General features: G+C 30.9%; 1 protein-coding gene across 1 annotated transcript in view; it reads right to left on the bottom strand.

Annotated features, from left to right (window-relative positions):
- Positions 1 to 7,280, bottom strand: part of LOC140445129 (kelch-like protein 26) — a 68,084-nt gene extending 60,804 nt beyond the window's left edge. The window contains exon 1 of the mRNA XM_072536969.1: positions 6,822 to 7,280. The gene's annotated coding sequence lies outside the window, so the exon portion shown is untranslated. The remainder of the gene's footprint in view (positions 1 to 6,821) is intronic.
- Between the last annotated feature and the right edge of the window lie 511 nt (positions 7,281 to 7,791).

The following is a 7,791-nucleotide window of genomic DNA, read 5'->3' as shown; positions in this document are numbered from 1 at the left end:
ATATATAGATATATATATATATATATATATATATAGATATATATAGATATATATATATATAGATATATATATATATATATATATATATATATATATATATATATATATATATATATAGATATATATAGATATATATATATATATATATAGATATATATATATATATATATATATATATATATATATATATATTATTTCAACATAATTGAGTAATGAGTATTTTTTTTTGTTATTATTATGAAACTTTTTAGAATTGTAAATTCTAAACTGTAAATTTGAAAGTATAGTAAAAATTAAAAATAAAACTTATATTTTTTGCAGGCACTCTGTACATAAAATTGTTGGCAAAAAAAATAAATTCTTGGGTTTTTCGCCCTGTATAAATGGTTCCTATTATGGGATATCAACTAAAACAATCAGGTTCTTTGTCTTACTTTTGCAAAATTAAAATATAAATTTCGTATTTTATAAAATAATATATATTCTGACTAAACAAAAAAATAATCGCAAATGCGGCCCTGTTGCAGGCCTACACGTGGTTATGTTTACATCTTCCTGCATCGGTTAATGAATTTTACTATAGCAAGAGTTCAGAATATTACATATCTCGGTTGCAAGTTGAACCAAGATTGGAATCACTCGAGTCAAAACCATATTAGAATCGAGAAATCCAGAAGTATATTTAACAAAATTAGGAATTTACTGTGTAACTTACGACTTAACATACACATTATATTGCCATTGTCAGATAATAAGTGTTTTTAACTTTTTTGTATGGCGTAGAAGTTTGGACCTTGTCAGAGACCATCAGTAAGAAAATAACAGTTTTCGAAATATGGTGCTACCGTAAAATGATACGAATATCGTGGACAGAACACCAATGAAGCTGTCTTGCAACGGATAGGTCAACAACAACAATTTTTAACGGTCAAACTTTGGTTTGTCAAATCAAGTTATCCGTCGGTCACATAATGCGAACCGAATAAGGAGACCAGGTAAACGACGTATTTCGTGCTTTACGAACTTGAGACAATGGACTGCAAAAACTTCGTTTGAATTATTTAGGGAAGCCGTGAATAAGGTTTTGTGGGCTACCGAGTGACTACCAACGTCCAATGAGGATAGGTCACTGTAAGGAGTAGTGTGATGTGTTAATACGTACCTGTTTATTCGAAACAATTACTGGGAATGCGATAAATTCCTGGAGTATTCAACAGTTATCTTGGATCCTTGGCTGATCTTAGACTTTCTTATATTATGGAGTGTTTGTTGGTTAAAAGGTAGATTTGATCAGAAATATTCAGATTCACATATTCACGTAACATATTTCCTTTAGTTTAGGGTGGTGATTTGAGTTGTTCCAGTAACGGTCCGGCGCATTGATTTTTGGTATACTCTCTGTCCGAGTTTCCATTTGGGTTTTCTATTGATACAGAAACATCTAAACAAACGTTTCTCATTTTTTTTTTGATAAACTGGATCTTTGTCTGATCTCAATTTTGAGAATTATCAAATTTAGGAAATTTGTTAGTTCACCTTCTCCATGGCTCCAAATCACAAAAGTGTTATCCAAATAACAAAATTAACAAAATGGCTTTTTATCTGCTAATGGTGGAGGCAGTGACAACACAGATTTGTGATATCTTCTGGAAACTAACGCACTCAAATGTCTTATCAACTGACACTATAGTAAGCAGTGAAATTACGTCGAAACTCGGTATTCGGTCCTAGTCTGAAGTTTTAGACTGGCCAGTTGATGGTTTTATCAATATTATTAAATATTTTTCGACCTCGTATGTAAAGAGTCAGTTACACTGACAATAGATTTTAAAGAAATCTTTTCTTTCCTTATTTTTCTTAATTTGTTGTGAAATATAACTAGCAAAGATATGTTGATTAGGTTTTCTCAGAACAGTTCCAGTAAAGTCGTATTTAACTTTTTTGTAGATGTTTTTTTACAGTAGGTTTTTCAAATTATTGTTATAACTCTCGGTTTTTGTATGAAAGCAGCAATACATTTTTGTCAGCATTAGGTCCTTGATTGCTTTCTGTTCCAAGGGACCTACTTGCTACCAAGTTGCTACTACTTAGGTACTATAAAAAGTAATATTGAAGAATGCTTTAAACCCGAAGTTATTTTATTTTACAATGATACAAAATGTGGTGTAGATATGGCTGATAAAATGGTTTCATCATATAATGTTGTCAGAAATACTAAGCGCTGGCCATTAGTTATTTTTTATCGAATTCTCAATGTACTCAAATAATCCAGATATGGATTTTAGCAAAAACAGAAGATTATTTGTAAAAGCTTTTGACATTAGAGTTGGTCAAGGATTATATGACTTCTCGAGCAACAACATCAGGGTTACATTCATACATCCGTAATGCAATAGGTAAATATTCTGGTCGGCCAATGCAACAACAACTAGATCCAGCACCAAATAAAAGAGTTCACTGTAAGTATTGCAAAAAACGAAAAACTCGTTATTTTTGCAAATTTTGCATGGAGCATATGACAGCAACTTGCGCAGAATGTCCAGGAAATCATACCTAAATAATTAACTAACGTATTTTAGGTTATCATAGTTTCTGCGCAGGGGGTTAATATTTAGTTTTGAGTTTATAAGTAAATTGTTTCACATATTCTTTATACAAAAACATAATTTTTGTTGTTCATTTAAATTTTTTTATAGTTTTGTAAATTAGCAATAAAACGATTACCAAAAATTAGTGTTTTTATTTGACGTCGTATATCTATACAAAAAAGCAGAATTAACATTTTTTAAGACATATAATATAAACATACATCAATAGGTATTACAAAAAAGAATTTTAATTTGTATGTACCAAAGGTTGGAAAAAAAATTACAACTTTTGGTCCTGACAGACCACCGTCGTGTACTCATATAATTCTAAAAGCGGTCGTGCATCGGAATGTTAAACAACTGTCGGTATTTTGTGTGTTTGGGCTTGATGATATTAAGAAGAATTATGTATGCTATTTAACTGTGATTTTTATTTCTAAATTATCAGTCCTTAAAAAATTAAAATGCGAAATACGGAAGACCTGGTGTTTGAACTATATAATTACAATACGATTCACTAATGAAGTTGCCGAAAATTAATTATCTATTATAAATAATCACAGGAAATTAAAATATAATTCAAAATAGTTTTTTTTAATCCTTTTTCGTGGATTTAATCAGACTAATCAGCTAGCACGAAAATAAATGAATAAGTCGTGCCTTGAATATGTGAAAGTTTATTTTAATGCATAAATACACAAGAAATGACAAAGGCCAAACATATAACAGTAATTCATCCTTATATAATGATCAGTGGTTACGCAGTGGAGCGATTGATGGTGGATTATGACACCGATTTGTGAATACAATTTAAGAAGTCTGTCGTTTACAAAATGGTCTTGAGGTATATCACTAAAAATAGACACAAAAACAATCCACACAACATAAAAATGCTCTCACGAATGCGATACTTTTTTTTACACCAATACACTAGTTGTAAATCTGGTTCGTCTAGAATATTGATCATAGGGATGCACATGGGACGTGCAGTCCCACACTTTGTCCCGCGGATTTTTACTGCGGGACGGCATTGTCGCTTTGTCCAGCGGAAAGTCCCGCAAAACCTGCACTTTTATTATTATCGGAATGATTTGGTAATAAATTATAGTTATACAACGATCTTCATTATGTTTGCAACGTAAAATTATTTATAGAAATTAAAAGGTTTTCTGTTTTAATAAGACATACTGATGGAACATAATTAAGATTTAGAATAACAGAAAATTTTAAAATGTTTTCGACAATTCTTTTTGATTTATTGCGATGCACGCCTGGTATGCAAAAATTGTTCTGGTTTAAGTCCTGCCCATAAACCGCCACCCAACATTACGATGACACCAACAGATGATGATGCCTTTGAATTAACTGTGAATGTGATAAATATACTCAGTGACATTAGAAGTGTTACACCCAGAAGGAATAATTTGTTGAACTTAATTTTTTGGCAACAGAATGACTATATTTAAAACATGCTATGATAACAATACCAGTGTTTTATCTTTTCTACTTTTTGTAAAAATAAAGTTTTATTTTTAAATTTTTTGTGAAGAGGCAGATTTGTGAAAGCCGGTTGTGATAGAAATTTTTAGTTATTATTCCTCAGTCTAATTGTATTGTGTGTAAGAAAATGCCTTGAGTTCGAAGACACCAAAATTACCACCATGTTAGCTATTTTGACAGGGGTATAATTATTACGTATAGTAGAGATATGGGTTTGTCGTATCGCGAAATTGGCCGTCGTGTTAATTGTACGGCAATAACGGTTATGCGTGTCTGTCGTGTGTGGACAAACGAAGGTAGAGGAACACGAGGAAGACCAACTGGTCAACCGAGGCGTACCACAGAGCGTCAAGATAGGCGCTTTAGATTACTGGCTCTGCGAGACCGTTATGCTACTGCGCGTCAATTGTTGACCAATGGTTTGGAGTAGTAGGTAGACCTGTTAGTATGCTCACACTATACCGTCGCATTCGAGCTTTTGAACTGGTTTCATTCAGCCCACGACTAATGCTTCCTTTGACTGCGGACCACTGTCATCAACGTTTGAATTGGTGCAGAGAACGGCAGCATTGGGTAGCAGAATGGCGTAATGTAGCATTCAGCGATGAATCACGATTCTGTTTAGGAATGAATATTGGCTGAATTGTTTTATCTTGTGTTTTGCCAAAAACTATACCAGGTTCAATAAATATCCAAGCATAATGTGTCAATGAAGAAACCAATCCCATCACTCCCAAAAATGGGGTTATTTCCTCTTACTATTGCATGCAATTTTTTAGCACTTAAATGTAAAATGCTTTGTTGATTTTCTGAACTTGCAAAAAAAAACAATCAGCTCCGATCAGAGCCTCCATTATGAATACTGTCTTTTTGTTTAACAAAATCATGTTATTACAAACTAAAGACTTTTCATTGGTAACTGTGTTAACTATATGCTCATATTCCAAAGATGGCATTGTATGAATCAAGGTTGGATGGCCAATCTTATTTTTAAAATACTAATAAATTTCATTGTGTTGATTTCTGACAAATCCATAATAACCAGAAAACTGCACACTGTAGACAACTATAGAAAAAAACATAACCGGATAATCTTAGAAAGTAAAAGTACACAATACACCCAAAAATAAAAATGATTGATCAGTGTATGTGAAAATCTGCATAAAATTATTAAACATAAGAAAATATAGCCAAAGAACAGAACTGCTGTGAAACATTGTAAGTTTTACTTTTATATAATGTAAAGAATGATGGAATAAAACCGTACAATAAATAATAACATAAACATATACTTACTTAGAAGAAAATAAAATTTCAGATGACATTTCTGTTCACAAAAAAGACACAAAGATATGTATGATATAAAGTATAAAAAAGAATATGGTGTGAAATCCTTGAACAAGGGACATTTTGGAGCATTGTTGTAGGTAATAAGAACTATGGAAGAAAATCATGTTGACAACATGACTTGTTATTATCTACATATTTGCAAAATTTTATGGTACTCTAACAATAATGATTTACAATGTAAGTAATAATAATTCTCACAGTTCTTCACTTATACATACTTGACCTATCATAAAATATAAAAACAGATTGCTTACATGAACCATTGGACATGGACTTTTTCTAAATATTTTTGATACAAATATTCATTAACACATTTGTTCCTCACATATTCCTAGTTAATCCCAATTCAAGTTAGAAGTGGTTGTACTACAGCCAAATAGTTCATTATTCCATTAATATAATTCCATTTATTCATGGATTCAAAAGTGTTATGATCAAGAGCCTTTCTTGAGAAAGGAAGCCTGTTGTAATTCTGAGCTAATTCCTGCTTGCTTTCTTCTGTACTTCAGCCCTATCATATTAGCATCTGATTATTGAATATACATTTGTTATATGCGTGACTGGATATGCTTTTCGATTGACAATTAAGTTATGTTGGGTTTCACTGTCACCTTATCTAGTCACTGATAGTGCATTTTGGTGTCCCTACTGCCAGCTCTGGATTGAAGTATTTTATAGCTGATCCTCTTTTAGCAAGTTTATCAGCTCTTCAGTTGCTACCTATTCCATCCATGACCTAGCACATATACCAGTATGAGACTGTTATGCTCACTCAGTCTCTTCTCACCATTAGGTATATAATTTATATATATTATATATATATATATATATATATATATATATATATATATATATATATATATATATATATATATATAAACATATATAATATATTTACATAATAAGAAATATATCTCTATTTATTATTATATTCAGACACATTTCCTTCCTTAAATTGGGATCAAAATTTAATCCTTTTTTACAATACTAGTTACACAAATCTACATATTTAATGTCAGAATCTTTTCAACAATATAAACTAATAAATGCCCTACCTATCATGATTAGACATAAAAATACACAAGAACTGTTTAATTTTACAATTTATTCAAGGTTGATATTCTTTGATGACTAGTACTTAGTTTTATGATTTGTTAGTTGGTTAAGGAGTGTTTCTTTGACTTATAAGACACTATAATACGAACAATAAAGATTCAAATAATTTATTAAGACCAGGTCCTGTTAAATCAGTTTTTATATTAGTAGTTTTAAATCTTGAGTTTTACCTACCAATAATTTATTTCAAGTACACCTTACAAAATACCTTCAATCTATCTAAAGCTAACCAAAACTAAAGTAGAAGTTCTAATTTTTAGTACTTACCAAAACCCTGTATTCCATGAGAAACCACAGAGAAATTTTAAATTTTCCTATGTTCTGTTGTCATAGTTTGTATACATTCCTCTGGAAAAAAGTAAACACCTGGTGTCAATAACATTTGTCCAGATAACGAGTATACTATGCAGAGAACTATTGATGACAAAAACACTGCTTTCACTTTGGATATTAAGAATAACTTAATGAGATCAAAACAGGATAGTATTTGACTGCTAGACGAGAATCGAATTGAGGTCCGGTGTTGATGTCGCAACAGCATAGCAATTTTATTTGACCCACAAGAACAAGAGTTCTTATTTGTTGTATTCTTCAGACAGTGTTGCCAGGTTTCTATCTGCAGACAGAAGTAAACAAGAACATTATAATAGTATTCTTTTACAAAAAACAAATATTGAGAGTGTTTTCGAAGCGGTGTGGTCTAAAAACGCACTAAATTTTTGAAAATTAAGGTCACAAATATTTAACAAACGTGTTTTTTAAATAAATGTCTGAAATTAATACTGTTCATGTAAACATGAGTTGTTATTCTAACTGCAATGTTGGTTGCCTATTAATTGAACAAATATTTTGTGGGAAGGTGTGGCAATATCACAAATTTCTACATTATGACATTTATCTTACCTGTTCACCTGTTGTCAATAGTCAATTTATTGCTTTATTGTGGATAGACTCATAGATCATAGATATAGTATATTATAATAAACTAGTGGATAGACATTTAATTAATGAAAATGCTTGTATTTTTAAAGGTGCAAAATTACTTTTGTAAAAGTGATATTGACTATCTGAAAAATTTAGGCAGATGGAAATAAAGAGTTTTCAAAATAACTACTTTTTATTAAGTTTATGGACTTTTGCAGGCTGATTTTAAAATTCATCAATATTTCGAAAGCTGTTGCATCTCCTGCATCTGCAACATTGTTTTTGAGGTAATGGCATTTAAATTCTGTTTCCT

Source organism: Diabrotica undecimpunctata, chromosome 7 (assembly GCF_040954645.1).
Source record: "Diabrotica undecimpunctata isolate CICGRU chromosome 7, icDiaUnde3, whole genome shotgun sequence".
Taxonomy (NCBI): domain Eukaryota; kingdom Metazoa; phylum Arthropoda; class Insecta; order Coleoptera; family Chrysomelidae; genus Diabrotica; species Diabrotica undecimpunctata.
This window is presented reverse-complemented; position numbering and strand designations above follow the sequence as displayed.